This window comes from Scyliorhinus torazame, chromosome 3 (assembly GCF_047496885.1).
Source record: "Scyliorhinus torazame isolate Kashiwa2021f chromosome 3, sScyTor2.1, whole genome shotgun sequence".
Lineage (NCBI taxonomy): Eukaryota > Metazoa > Chordata > Chondrichthyes > Carcharhiniformes > Scyliorhinidae > Scyliorhinus > Scyliorhinus torazame.
In genome coordinates, this window is record NC_092709.1 from 227,348,244 (window position 1) to 227,364,370 (window position 16,127).

The 16,127-nt window shown below is 46.7% G+C and overlaps 1 protein-coding gene across 5 annotated transcripts in view; it reads right to left on the minus strand.

Moving 5' to 3' along the window:
• The window catches only part of ipo11 (importin 11), an 878,696-nt gene that overhangs the window by 772,089 nt on the left and 90,480 nt on the right, over positions 1-16,127 (minus strand). The window lies entirely within an intron of this gene.

Genomic DNA, 16,127 nt, shown 5'->3' on the forward strand with positions numbered 1-16,127 from the left:
CTGAAAAAAGATAGAAACATAAATTAATTTGATTGAATGGTGTGGTCAGATGTTTAAAAATGAATAAATTAGCTTCAGGTGGAAATTTTACATCTGAACTGTATTCTTCTGCCAGACTCAATTCCCCTTGAACAGATTTTTTAAATCTTTACTTTCTTAGACACTATCACTTTGGGATTTGAATCAAACCAGCTTCCATTGATTAAAAGCAAAATACTGCGGACGTTGAAAACCTGAAATAAAAGCAGAAGATGCTGGAAATACTCACCAGGTCTGGAAGGATTGGCAGAGAGGGAAATACAGAGTTAACTTTTTGAGTCAAAAATGACTCTTCTAGAGTCATATCTGACTCAGAATGTTAACCGTGTTTCTCTCTCCACAGATGCTGCCAGAAATGCTGAGTATTTCCAGCTTTTATTTCAGTTTCCACTGATTACTGTGCTGGCTTTGGGATTAATTTCAGCATTCTTCTCGAAATGAAAACTGAGCCTGCCTTCCTGGTACAGACAATCAAAGTGTAATGAAATAACCGTCACATTGAAAATTCATGCCCTCACTGAAAATAACGACGCTATCGGTAACTTGCACAAAAGTAAAATCCTGTGGATGGGGAAAATAAAAATAAAAACAGGAAACACTTGAAACAATCAACAGGCGAGACAGAATCCAGGGAGACACAGAATCCATGGAGAGAGAAATGAATTGCTGGTCCATGTGGTTAACGGACCAGTAAGCTAGGCACTCGGGCCTCCTACGGGGACAGGTGTTCAGACCTCATCATGGCAGCTGATGTAATTTGTCTCAACAATGGCATCCATGAAACAATCGGGCTAAACTAAAACGCCATCCAGTTCAGTAAGGAAATCTGCCGTTCTTGACAGAATCTAGCCTCCACATTACTCCTGACCCACAGGTAAATGGTTGACAGGAAAATGGTTGACAAAGAACTGTCCTCTGAAGTGGGATAGCAAGCCACTGACTTGTACACCCCCCCCTCCTTTTTGAACACAACCTAAAGATGCACTGAAGGCAGACGGCACAGGATGTACTCCAGGAGAAAGACTTGAGAGTGATGAAGTTCATCACCAAGTGTAATAAGGTTATGAAGAAAATATATTCCCAGTTGTGCAGTAGTTCAAAACTAGGGCCAGAAGCATATTTAGTTATCCTCCCGGGTCTCAGGTGGGACACAAGGCCGCAAACAATGTTCCTCTATTGGGCCTATCTTGTATTATGGCTTGTGCCTCACCCGATGAGCCCGATCTCTTCCAGTTCTGGCACCACAATCCTACGCCAAGTTATTTTTGACCTGTCCCATTTACGTTTCACAGCTAGTGTCCATCTTAGAACAACCTTCAGTTTTCGTTCTTGGGACATCCTGAGCACGTGTCCAAGCCATGTTATCTGACGCTTCTTGATCTTAAGGATAATGCTGCGGTAGGCAGTCTTCTTATACAGGTGCTCATTGGAAATTTTATTGGGCCAGTAGATGTTACAAATCTTACATCGGCAACTGTTATGAAAAGCATTGACCATGCCCACGTCTGCTTCCATTATCCTCCAACATTCAGATCCATACAGCAGGACTGACTGTTGTAGAGTCTGATTTTGGTCTTAAGACTGTATTGTTTGGACTTCCAAGTGGTTCAAAGTCTGTGAAATGCACTGCTAGCTTTATTCAGCTCGGCCTTGATGTCTCTCTTCGCACCATTGTCATTACTGATAAGGCTCCCAAGGTAAGGGAAGTCCTCAACATACTCTAGCACGTCACCATCGATGGTAATTGAAGGTGCAGCTGGTGTTTTGATGCTCGTGACTTGTTGATATGCTGACCAGTCTGTTTCACACACACATGCTCAGTCTGTCAGATTTCTCCTGGAGGTAGGTGTAGAAGATCAGTTGAGGACCTCCAAGTATGAAAAGAAGGTCCACTGAATTCCCCTGGGACAGTCCAAAACATTTACAATAACATGTACAGATAATTTACAGGTCTGATAAGTATAGTAGTCAATGATAAATCCAATAAACAATTCAAGACAAACATTTTTTGAATCCAGAGTGATTAGAATATGGAATTTATAACCACATGAAGCTGTTGAGTCAAATAATGTAGATGAACTTCAGGGGATGCTGGATAAGTGCATGTGGCAGAAAAAAATAGTCATGTGCAGGTAGGATCAAGGATTAGATGAAATAGGATTGATGAGGTTGTGTGGAAAAAGGTTCAAGTGGAGGATAAACAGAGCACAAATCAACTGGGCAAATGGCCTGTTTCTACGCTGTAAATCCTCTACTATTCTGTTGACCAGACATTAGTCCAAATCCTAATTTTGCGTCAGTGGTTCAGGAAATTTTGAATATTCCGCACTCAAAAAGAGACTCCATAAACTGTCTCCATAAATTGGTAATTTTTGTTGCAATGTTTGGTGAAATCTTCCCTTGGACAACGCGGCTGATCAATTTGTTCACAAAACTGTCAAAAAATAGTTAAATTTATTTGAAGTTCTTTGAGATGTCGAAAAAACATGTCTTTATGCTACGCGTGCAAGATCTTCCTTTGCTAAAAGTAATTTCTTGCTGGTTGTCACTGATTTATTTTGTCAGCTATTCTCTGAATATTTTCATTTTCTAAATTTCTCCTTTCTCCAACCTATGTTCAAGGTAGTAATGCATGCTCGGATCTGCAATTTTAGGTTGACACTACAAAATGGCTATTCATCTGTGTGAGGCAAGAAAATCTGGATTGAGAAACTCCTCGACCGTGGTCCGTTTGTCTATAAACCACTGTACTTCAAATGCAATTTATTTTGTCAAGTGTTTCAAGAAGCTTCAACATCAGTCCATGTATAAATCACGAACGAGAGTGACCAAAAACAAAAAGATCTGAAAATTAGTGGCTAAAGATAAAAAGGGTTTTTTCTTTGTGACAAGGAATCATATAATTATAGCACTTATGATCTGCAGTGAAATCCAAAATGCTTCTCGGCCACTTCAGTAGGTGAAGATGTTGGACTTCAAGTGGGTAGAAACATTAGTTTTCCCTTTCTTTCCGTTCTATTAACATCAAGACTGTGGACCAATGCATTTGTATCAAATCAGCAAAGTGACCTCAGCATTTCACTTTCAATGCAATTAGTGCATGTAATTCAGGATGAAGTCCATACGAACAACAGTACATGACCTCGCTGGATTATGCAATCCATGGCTGCCAAGCTTGTGTTTCTTAAGTCCGATCCTAACTCAAAATGGAACCAAAAAAGGAACTGACCCTCCCAGTTTCTAAGGAAATAAAAACTAGAACTGAGATTTGGGAAGATAGCGTTGGCGGATCTACACCATCCTAGGGGCTGGTTTAGCACAGTGGGCTAAACAGCTGACTTGTAATGCAGAACAAGGCAGCAGCGTGGGTTCAATTCCCGTACCGGCCTCCCCGATTAAGTGCCGGAATGTGGCGACTAGGGGCTTTTCACAGTAACTTCACTGAAGCCTACTTGTGACAATAACCGATTATTATTATCCAAACTGTTGTAAGTGGAGTTGAGGACATTCTGCAGACAAATGTGACATTTGTAGTCAAGACCGTGCCTATGGAACTCTGGTTTGTTGTGCGCTGCTATTGAGTTGGGATCAGGTTACATCCCAAGGAGAGGAGCTACAATTCTTCATGAGAAAGATAGAGTTTTGAAGGACTTTATGACTGAGTTTGATGACATACAAGCATTGTGGACTGTCAAGCCAATTCTTGAGATCTCACTTAGTTGTATCTGCCATTTAATGCGCAATTTAAACAGTTTGTAATCAATTGAATTGCCTTTGTTACAAACCCTGATGTTAAATGCAAGGGTATCCCAAAACCCAGAGGGATACCTTGGAACACTGGTTCTTAGGGGTGTTTATTTTCAATTTTGTATACTGTGAGGAAAGATATGCAAACCAGGGAGGAATAGTCCAGTTATTTTCTGATCAATTAATAAAGAATATTTATTAACTTAAAAGAAAAACATGACAAGGAGGACTATAATACAGTACAACAGTACATTTAACACACGGTATTACATGAAGTTACCCCTTGGTTCCTAACCACCGACGTTTCCTGAACCCTAAGATGCCCCTTGTTCCCAAACAACAGCCAATATATAACTCTATGAGCTAAACCCAGCAGATAATTACCACACACAGGTTATTTGTCCACGTTTCAGCAAAGGCATAACCTTCTTGGTTCACGGTTTTGCTTTTAACCAGCTGCCCTTTTAGCAATACTTTATCAGGGGACTGCTGGTGTGGCTGTGATGGTTGCCGCGTTTACTGTGTTCCTTCCTCCAGTAATTGTGCTATGGCTATGGATATATCATTCTTTCCCTTAGATGTTAACCTACCCTGTGGACACGGCTATTGAGCTTTTGAGCGGAAAAGCCAATTCCCTTATCTTTTCACTTTGAAGTTACCTCTTTTATACACTATTTTGTCCCCTCGTCACAGAGGTAAACATTTGCTTTTCTCACTGGTATGCTCCAATTGCATATCAAAACTCCCTTCAGACAGTTGCCCTGTTCAGTTCCTCTTTTTATTTTATCCCAATTTTAATTTCTTAATTTTCCCCAATGCTTAACACCTGTTAATTCATTCTCAACTTATATTGATTCTGGATGTTCACATATCGGTGGTTAGCTAGGATAGTTTTCAGTGTTTCTTTTGTTTGACTCTTGTGTAAAAATTCATCACTCTGGGATCTTGCCTCCATTCTTTTGGTAAACAACGAGGATTTGGGATTTTTTTTATTGAGATCGTAACAAAATTAGGAGCTCTTTATGGCATTTTGAATCCACAGATTCAAACAGGGGGTGATGGGACTTGCTGAAGTTAAGGCTAACAGGATTTCAGGCTGAATTTTACAATTCTCATCAATTGCTAAGATTTGGCTGGAAAGGGGAAATTAATCGCACAGCGATTTGCAACAATTTAAAAACGGTTATATTTATAGCATTAACAGAAAAGGTGAAGTTAGAGTTAAAAGCAGGGGCTAAAAAAAGCAGAAATATAGGCAATCGCATTCATTTGAGATTGGAAGAAAAGGTTGACCCACGTGGAACACAGCTTGAGATAGGGAGAACACGGTTACAGATAAAGCAGCATGAAATAGAAAAATAAAAAACTCAAACTCAAAATAGAAAAGAGAACACAACAGAAATCAGAACATATGGGCTTGAAATTGATCTCCAGCGATAAATTAGCATGGGAAGAAAGCAGTCAGACAGTCTGAACTGGTGAAAGAAAAGCTTTGGTTATGGAATGAGAAGCAAATAGTTGGGATGATGAATCAAGTCTCCCTCCAAGTTTTGTTTTAACAAACAACCTCCACCCAAATTCACTGAAGACGGAGTTAAGAGATATTTTGTCTCATTCGAAAAGATGGCTACAAACTAGAATAGCCAAAGAACAGATGGATTCCTATTTAGCAGAGCGCTTGGTGGGGAAAGTGTATAACCTGCCTGTATACCACTGGCTGGGGACTAATGGCAATCCCACAATCCTGAGGGAGTATGAGCTTCCCCAATAAGGGGAGCGGAGAAATCATTAGCAGAGTCCCTGCATAAATAGGGTAGGCCAGTATGGAACCAGCTAGAGAGGAGTGAACAGCAAGAGAGTGCTGCTGCTGTTATGTTGGAAGTTTTTTTTCTGTTACACCATGCCTCTTTATGAACGTTTGGATGTCTTTGATGCTGCGTTGGAAAGTTGAAACCAGTACGCACAACGGGCAACCAACATCACTGAAAACGAGCGCCAGGTGGTCATTTTGCTCACCGCCTGTGGCCCGCATATGTTTGGGGTGATTAGGAGCCTCACGTACCCAGCTGCGCCAGACACCAAGACGTTTGATGAACTTGTGACCTTAGAGGGGCAACATTTTAACCCAACCTCGTCCACGATAGTCCAGCGTTACCGGTTTAATACCGGGGAGAGGACCCCAGGAGAATCCCTTGCAGAGTTTCTATCCAGGCTACGCAGGATTGAGGAGTACTGTGACTATGGTGAGACCTTGTCAGAAATGTTACGCGACCGTTTGGTTTGTGGTATTAACAAGGCGGCCACCCAGAGAAAGTTGTTAGCCCAGCCAAAACTGACTTTTCAACAGGCCATTCAGATAGTATTGTCCCGAGAGAGCGCAGAACGGGGAGTGCAGGAACTACAGGGAATGGAGGTGCACGCCTTGGGGCGCAACAATTTCTGTCCAAAAGCGTCTCCCCACACCCCTGCCGTACTTTGGGCAGGGTGGCGTCCGTATCGAAGCCCGTGGCCACCGGACGTTCCTCCCTGAAGGGAGCCTTCTCCAGAACCGATGGATGAGGAGCCATGTGAGTGTCGGACTTGTGGGCACCGACCCCGTCGCAGACGGCAGTCCTGGGGGCGCCGTCGTTCCGACCGAAGCTGGGACCAGCTGGGGCCGTACCTCTCATTTGGATGAACCTACGGGGACCACTCCCGAGGATGTGGAGACGGAGGACGACTGCCTGCAGCTGCATTGTGTGGCAGCTCCCCGTGTGGTCCCCATTAAGGTGACAGTATGGGTCAATGGTCACCCGCTTGAGATGGAGTTGGACACTGGCGCAGCGTTTTCCGTGATTGCCCAGAGGATATTTGACCACATCAAGCAGGGTATACAGACCCTTACATTAACCGACTCACAGGCCAGGTTGGCCACCTACACGGGGGAACCACTGGACATTGCAGGAACTACAATGACCCCTGTTGTTTATGGACGCCAGGAAGGGCGTTTCCCACTTATCGTGGTGCGCGGCCACAGGCCCAGCCTGTTGGGTCGGGACTGGTTGCGCCATTTGCAGCTGCAGTGGCAGCACATCCTCCAAGCAGGTTCTGGAAGGTTGACGGAGGTACTAGGACGGTACCCAGATGTATTCCAGCCCGGTTTGGGGAAGATAAAAGGGGCCGTAGCCCGTATCCAGGTCGAATCAGGAGCCACGCCACGCTATTTCCGGGCGCGCTCGGTGCCTCACGCCTTGCTCGAGAAGGTAGAAGGGGAGCTCTCTCGTTTGGAGTCCTTGGGTATTATCAGTCCCATCCGTTTCGCTGACTGGACAGCACCAATTGTACCTGTAATGAAGCCAGATGCCACAGTTCGCTTGTGCGGCGACTATAAACGTACAGTGAATACGGCTTCCCAGCTCGACCGATATCCAATGCCTCGCATAGAAGATCTCTACGCGAAGCTTGCAGGTGAACCCACGTTCACGAAATTAAATACGAGTCATGCCGACCTACAGTTGGAACTGGACCCTGCCTCCCGGCCATATGTAACTATTAATACACACAGGGGCCTGTATGAATATACACGGTTGCCCTTTGGGGTATCCTCTGCCTGCGCTATCTTTCAACGCGTCATGGAGAGGCATCGCTGTCTACTTAGGTGACGTTTTGATTACAGGGACGTCGGGGCAGGAATATTTGGAAAATTTGGAGGCTGTCCTTCGACGCTTCTCAGAGGCTGGAGTCCGTTTACATCGTACAAAGTGCGCCTTTCAGGCAAAGGAAGTGGTCTACCTGGGTTATCGGGTGGACCGCGAACGTTTGCACCCCGTCGCAGAGAAGGTGTGCGCAATTCAACAGGCCCCCGCCCCGACTGACACTTTGCATCTTTGTTCTTTTCTCGGCCTCTAAAACAATTACAGGAAGTTCCTCCCCCATCTGGCAACTACGCTGGCCCCGTTGCACCTTCTGCTAAAGAAGAATCGCTCCTGGTTTGGGGTCAGCCGCAAGAAACCGCTTTCCGGCGGGTAAAACAACAATTGTCGTCGTCTGGGTTACTAACCCACTATGATCCTGGAAAGCCTTTGCTCAACACGTGCGATGCATTCCCATATGGTATTGGGGCCGTCCTGTCGCACAAAATGGAGAACAGTGCGGAGCGGCCGATAGCTTTCGCCTCCCGCACATTGACTGCAGCGGAAAAGAAGTACGCGCAGATCGAGAAGGAGGGCCTGGTGGTGGTCTATGCAGTGAAACACTTCCACCAGTGTGTTTATGGCCACCACTTTACTATCGTGACTGATTATAAGCCTCTGCTGGGACATTTCCGTGAGGATAAGCCAATTCCGCCCATTGCTTCCGCACGGATCCAGCGCTGGGCTTTGTTGATCGCTGCCCACGAGTATTCTCTGGCGCACAAACCAGGCACCCAGATAGTGAATGCCGACGCACTGAGCCAATTGTCTTTGTCGACCGGCCACATGTCGACCCCCGCGGCCGTTGAGGTGACTGCAACCCTAAATTTTATGGACACCTTGCCTGTCACAGCATCACAGATCCGTGAGTGGACCCAGACAGAGCCAGTCCTGTCAAAGGTTCGGCACATTGTCCTGTATGGTGGGCAACATAGACAGCTCCGAGATGCGTTGCGGGCATTTTCCTCCAAGCTGTCAGAATTTAGCGTGGAAGACGGTATCCTCTTGTGGGGGACGCGTGTGGTCGTCCCGGAAAAAGGACAGGGCAGCCGGATGTGACCAATATGAAAATGTTGGCTCGGAGTTATGTCTGGTGGGCAGGCCTCGACGCCGACATTGAGAAAGTGGCCCAAAACTGCTCCATTTGCCAGGAGCATCAGAAGCTTCTGCCGGCCGTGCCCCTACATTACTGGGAATGGCCATGGCGGCCTTGGGCGTGCTTGCATGCGGATTTCGCCAGCCCTTTTCAAGGATCCACGTTCTTTCTATTAATCAATGCCCAATCTAAATGGCTAGAGGTGCATAAGATGGTAGGCACAACGTCCTGTGCAACAATCGAGAAGATGTGTTTGTCTTTCAGTACGCATGGCCTCCCCGAGATGCTCGTCACGGACAACGGCACTCCTTTCACAAGTGAGGCGTTTGCGAGGTTCATGAAGATGAATGGTATACGCCATATCCGCACCGCTCCATACCACCCGGCTTCCAATGGGTTGGCGGAGCGCGCAGTGCAGATATTCAAAAGGGGCCTAAAGAAACAGTCTTCCGGGACTATGGACACTAGACTGGCTCGATTTTTGTTTTCGTATAGGACCACTCCGCATACGGTGACTGGGGTAGCTCTCGCGGAACTCCTAATGGGCCGGAGACTTCGCACCCGCCTTAGCATGGTTTTCCCAGACATTGCCGCAAAAGTACGCTGCACTCAGGAACGGCAGGGCATGGCCTTTCTCGGCATCGGCCGATTCGGCAGTTTGCGCCCGGTGACCCAGTGTTTGTTCGAAATTTTGCTGGTGGCGCCCTGTGGGTCCCTGGTGTTATCGTTCACTGAACGGGCCTTATCTCTTACCAGGTGCAAGCCCAGGGTAGTCTCCAGCGCAAGCATGTAGACCATGTTCTGTCCAAAAGACCGCCTCTTCCAAAGATTCCCTGCCCCCGGAGCTCACTGCTACAGCCGCAGAGGCCTGACACAGTGGAGGGTATTCCTCATGATCTTCCTCTGGCGCCCCTCTCAAAGCCTGCTCAGGTCATTGCAGAACCGCATGGCAATAGGGGCGCTGAGATGATGGAGGTAGTGGACTCCGACTCCGAGATGGAGACACAGGGCGCTTCAGAGGGGGAGTCATCGGTCCCATATGGATGTACAACCATTACACTGCTCATCATGGAAGCTCCGTTCTCCGCCTCATTACACGTCGCCCGATCCAGCGCCTCGTGCAAATGGTGTCTGGCCCGTGGTAAATCGAGTCCGACGCCCTCCTTCGCCAGGGTCTTCGGTGGATTCCTTGGACTTTGGGGGGGGGGGGGGGGGGGATGTTCTAGCCTGCCTGCTTACCACTGGCTGGGGACTAATGGCAATCCCACAATCCTTAGGGAGTATTGTAGCCATCTCAGATGGCCACCTGCAGAGGACCATGGGAATTATGGCCAACCCAGGACTCAGACACACTCAGAGCTTGTGTGTGTATTTGCAACCCAGATAGCTAGATGCGATCGATACCCCCGCTTGTTTGCATTCTAATGGCCCATTTCCCCAGAACAAAAGGACTGTACTCAGGTAACCGATACAGATGCAGACTAACCGGTGCCACTCCCTTTGCTAGGAAAGCCGAAACAGCCACAGTCAATGACCGCTCAGGACACAACCCAGTCATCAAGGCACCCGTCCCGTTATTGGCCAAAATCGAAGGCAGTGATCGAAGCCTGTCGAATTATTGGGTCCAAGGCTAAGGACCGCCCCAAAGAGCGTGAAATCCCAGAGGGATAAAAAGAGACACAGCCATGTGTTCAGTCTCTCTTGGCCGCGGCCTACGCCACCCAAGTGCAGCATTACGACCAGAAGACAAGTTCAAGACCAACGATCGCTACCAGAAGGATGAGCCCAGCAGAAACGAAGCCACCTCTTCTACCCAGCCATGCAAGATCCGAACAAAGGCCTTGTTCATCTGCAAAGAGCCGGTTGCCCTGAAGGTAAGTATAGGTTATTGTAGTTGTTAGGTGTAGTTTAACTTGTAGTGTTTTATGTTGCATGTCGAAGTAATCCTTGTGTATAAATAAACTATCTTTGAACTTGAACTGACTAACTGGTTGTTTGGTCTTTGATCGATATCCGGTAAAACCTTCTGGTGGTATCATTTGATATCTGGCGACTCTGAAAAGCAATATTATCATTAATAACTGGCATATCTAGTTGATTTGGCAACATTATTGGTGCCAATTGGCAACATTATTGGTGGCGCAGGTGGGATAGTATTCCACTCATTAAAAAAGAGCAACATTATTGGCTATATCTGACGGGACCCGACCAAGAAGTGATTTTGTCACTCCGAGAGAACCCACAAAACTTTGCATTAGAAATCCAATTGAGGAAAAGTGAAAGAAACCACAAGTGTAAGGCCGTATCGATCAAATCACCAAGATTCGGAAGTGTGTATTAACTTGCATGCGTACTAACAGGGATATACGGTAAATTCGTTAGATTTTGCGTAAAACTATCAGGAGTATTGTGAACCGGAAAATAGCCAAGGCCATACCCACTGTTCGAATCACCGCCTTATTCCCCCTGTCCCAAATTGACAGTGAGAAAAGAGAACTTAGAAGCAGAGCAAAAGAGAACTTCGAGGTAGGAAAACAGAGATAATAGTAGCAATGGCCACAAAAGGGATGGAACGCCTAATGAACTCGCAGGAAATGAGGTCGCAGCGACCAACAGAGCAGAACAGTGCCCCATATGGGAAGAGGAATTGAGGAAGTATTTGAAGGGGAGAGGATGGCCCCTTTGGTCCGAGTTTTGTTCAAATGATGAGTCAGGTCCAGGAAGCATAGGACAAACCGAGTGGGACAACCTAACCGAGGTACATAAGAAGAATGCAGCGAAAGTTCGAAAGCCGATGGCAATAGTGTCCTGTTTGGCACAGTTGCGAGGCACAGAGCAGGTCGTGAGGACGCTCCGCAGACAGCTAGTTGAGAAAGAGAAGAAGAATGAGGGAAACTATAGTGAATGTGAAAAGATTAATGAGCAACTCCGGGAACAGTTGGCAGCTAAAGATAAAGAGATGGCTGATGTCAAACGGGCACACCAACCTTGTTTAGTTCACCTTAGCAGCTTTCAGACCCAGTACGATAAAGCCGACCAAGTTTCACAGCGTGCAAATTTGGTACGAGATGAGACGGAACAGCAGGTAGCACAGTTAACAGGACAATGCGCAGATTTAAAGGCAGCTTTACGGGCGCTCCATAGCTCCACTACAGAACAAAGACAGAGCACAGTAGATCACGCGAAATGTAGGTGACAAATAGAGAAGTTGCTGTCACTGCTGTCAGTGCAAAACGGATTCAGGGATACCTTTGGACAAGAGTTAGATGAGGAGAATGGCCCCAATTGGCAAGAACTAAATGAAACCGCCCATAGATATGTGGAGAATACCGAAAATCACAATAGAGCCCCCCCAGGCCCCGAAAAGGAAAGCACCTGCACCACCGACTGCACAGGCAGCACCCACCCCCCTGAATCCAGTCACCACACAGCGCAAGTCATCGGATCGGGATGAGCCTGATTTTGTTTACACCACCCCATTAACCATCACCCAATTAAGAGATGCCTGCGCCAAAATTGATCCATTCGAACCCACCGCAGACCCACATAATTTCTTTGAGAGAGTACGACAGCAAACGGTTATGTACGGTCTAGACGAACCAGAGGAAGTTAAGCTTTTGGTCATGAGCCTTGACCCGTCCGTTAGCTCAGCTTTACCAGAACCCCAGGAGGAGGAACCCTACAGGATATAAAACGGCCATTTTAGATGCGATCGGGTACAACAAGGGAGACCCAGTAGAAGGTTTGAACCGTTGTAGGCAAAAGAAGGGAGAGTATCAGATTGCATTTGCAGGTCGCCTTTGGATCCATTTTAAAGCAGTATTTGGCGATTTGAACCGCGCACACTTAGATAACCAAATGGGTCCGTACTTTAGTCTCCCATGCCACAGAACCAGGTCAAAAGGCTTGTGTAAATTACGACCCCGCAGATGCCACACAATGAAGTTTGGGTTTTAAAGCGACTCTCCAGAGCTTGGGAACACTCCCTACATAGGAAGGCAGATCGGGAAAAGGCAGAGGCGAATATGCACCCAGTCAGGACTAATCAGGACTCAGCATGGGTAAATGAGGGCAGATATGAAGACAGCACCCCAGAGCACAGGCACCACGAGGTTGCTATAATTATGGACACACGGGACATTACGCCCGCGAATGCAGGCAAAAACCCCTGAACCAGCAACGGCACCAGCAATCGAACACCCCACCTAGGAACACTGTTAGGCCCGTACATAGCATTAGCGCCAGAACAGATAATGCAGTAATCAACACCACAGATTGACGGTGTTCGGACTCCCCAACTTGGGTCTGCGACACACTCTGGGACAAATCAGGCAGACCAGTAGTCACAGGCACAGTCTGGGGACATCCAGTAGAGTTCCTTTGGGACACAGGAGGGTCCCGCACCACTTTAAACTCCTCCACAATGTTTAAGCACGACAAATGGCCCACCACAGACACCATCACCCTTAGTGGATTTACACAGCCCCCGTAGATATTCAGATAGGAACCATGAGCACCAGACACTCCGTTGTTTTAGTCAACTTGCCCCAAACTGCAGAGCACATTCTAGGAATCGACTTTATGAGCTCCCACAACCTTTCCTTTGACCCCGTGAATAGGTGTGTATGGAAAATGGCCAAAACAGTGAGAGCCCCCGCCACGCTCACAGTAGGGGACTACGAACATAGGATTTTCTCTGTAGGATACTATTGGTTTGATCCGCAAACAATTAGTACAGACCAGACAATTAGAGAGATCCTCAGAAAACATAAGGCATCCTTCGCCCAACACAAACACGATTGTGGGAAGATCCCAGGCATGGTCACAATTTCAGGTTCCGATCCCAAGCCCCAGAAGCAATACGGTTTCCCACAGCAAGCCGAGGGTGAGATCTCAAAAGTCATCAATAGCTTACTAGATCAAGGAGTAATTCGGCCTGTAGCCTCAACAAACAATGCCCCAATTTGGCCCGGAAAGAAACCCGACGGTTCATGGAGATTAACCATTGACTACCAAGAGCTCAACAAGGTCACCCCATTAGCAGCCCCCACCGTGGCCACGAGTCCCGAAACCATGCTCAAGCAGGGAGGACAAGCAAAGTACTTTACAGTGCTGGACATGAGCAATGGCTTCTGGTCCATTCCCTTAGATAAGGCCTGTCAATACAAGTTCACGTTCACATTTCAAGGGTAGCAGTATATGTGGACATGCCTCCCGCAAGGTTTCCACAACTCCCCCTCCATTTTTCACCGACAATTGGCCAACGGTCTTTCCAAATTTTCCTGCCCCGAATGCCTTATTCAGTATGTGGATGACTTACTCCTACAGACGGACACAAAGGAAGAACACGTTAAGCTTCTTTCCGAATTGTTAGGTCTCTCACAATCAATTGGATGCAAGGTTACCCCTAAAAAAGCCCAGATCCTAAAAGAAAAGGTCCTTTATTTAGGCACCATTATCACCCACAGGAAGAAAGAGATTGAACACAAAAGAATTGAGTCAATAGTTAAATTGCCCCTGCCCCACAATATCACTGCACTCTGGTCATTCTTAGGATTAGTTGGATATTGTAGGAAGCATATAGATGGTTTTGCCACAAAAGCAGCCCCACTCTCAGAGCTCTTAAAACAGAACGCCCCATGGTAATGGCTTCCTCAGCACACGGACGCCATCGATGAATTAAAACGCTCCCTAGGCACAGCCCCCGCTTGCAAGTTCCAGACCCACACTCTCCCTACGCCATAGAAGTAGCGACCACCGACCGAACCCTATCAGCAGTACTCCTACAGGAAAGACATGACCGATTAGGACCCGTAGCCTGTGCCTCACGAATTTTGGATCCCGTAGAGCAAGGATTTTCAGCCTGCGAACAGCACTTGGTCGCAGTCTTTTGGGCAGAGCAGTATTTTGCATATATCACAGGCCTTAACCCAGTAACGATTTTAACCGAGCACACCCCAACACAGCTATTGTTAGATGGTAGGTTAAAGGACGGTTCAGTCAGCCGGATTAGAGCAGCTCGCTGGACACTGTTGTTACAAGGAAGGGACATTACAGTTAAACGTACAAAGACCCACACATTTTTAGCAGACAACCTTCAGTATGCAGGAACCCCACGAGTGCCAGATCATTGCAGCCAAACGCCACACAGGACCCTTTATTCCGAAGTCACTACCCACATGAGCAAGCATCAGAACACAGAATCCCCAGACCACGGACAACGCTTTAAAAATTTATGTAGACGGTTCCTCCACCATTGAGAATGGAAAGAGAATAACTGGTTGTGGAATTTATGTGCAAGATGCACAGGGACGCACATTAGAGGAAATATCTTTAAAATTGCCCGGCCACCTAGGATCACAAGCAGCCAAATTAGCAACAAGAGCATATGCAGTGCAGCACCTAGATTCCTTTCCAATCCCCACAGACATACATTCGGACAGTTTATATGTCTGCAATAGTTTGACAGAATTCCTGCCCCTGTAGGAATCTCAAGGATTCGTATCCGCTGATGGTAAACCCTACCCTCAGCCCCATTGTTGAAGCATATCCTTAAGACAGCAAAATACCGCACATATTGCATAATCAAAGTGAGATGCCATCATCGCTCCTCCCCACCCGGTAATGTAAAGGCAGACGCCTTAGCCAAGTCAGGATCACGCCTCGGACACTTTTGGCAACCCCCCGAAAGTGAACCGATACACGAAGTCCAGGTTTCACAGACCAATATCGAAGATTTAGCCCAGACCCAAAAAGCAGACAACACTCTTAAGCAAGTTTTAGTCGGTAACTTCCCAGCCCCTTACGACAAATTCAAGGACTCACTGACGGTAGTTTTGAAAAATGGAATTTATGTGGTCCCCACCCAGGACAGAAACCAGATAATTTACCAGTTTCATGACAGACACGGACATCAGGGGACAGACAATTGCCCATTTAAGACCTTTGTGCTGGTGGCCCGATTTAAAAGCAGACGTCACACATTATGTTGGGAATTGTTTAATCTGTGCACAGAACAATCCTGAAAGGTACTCCAAGAAAGGACAATTGAGACACACCCGACCTGTTAATGGCCCATGGACAAATTTACAGCTAGACTACATTGGTCTCCTCCCCCCCTGCAGAAATGGTTTTAAATATGTATTAGTAGTAATCGATACCTTTACAAAATGGGTAGAAGCATTTCCCTCCCGGATGAACACAGTGAAAGCCACAGCCAAGGTTTTGACCCAACAGATATTTACGCGCTGGGATCTTCCCCACAGCATTGAGTCAGACAAAGGTTCCCATTTCACCGGCAGAGTTATGCAAAATATCCTAACGATTTTTGGAATCAAACAAAAATTTCACATCGCGTATCACCCCCAATCCAGCGGCATTGTTGAACGAATGAATCGCACCTTGAAAGCGACCATTAGAAAAATGGTGCAACAGCTTAACACTACATGGGACACAGTCCTCCCATTCGCCCTTATGTTTATTAAGTACACAGTATCCCGTTCCACAGGTTTCACCCCCCACACTCTCATGACCGGGCGGCCCATGAAAGGAACTGAATATTTATTAGGTCTCGA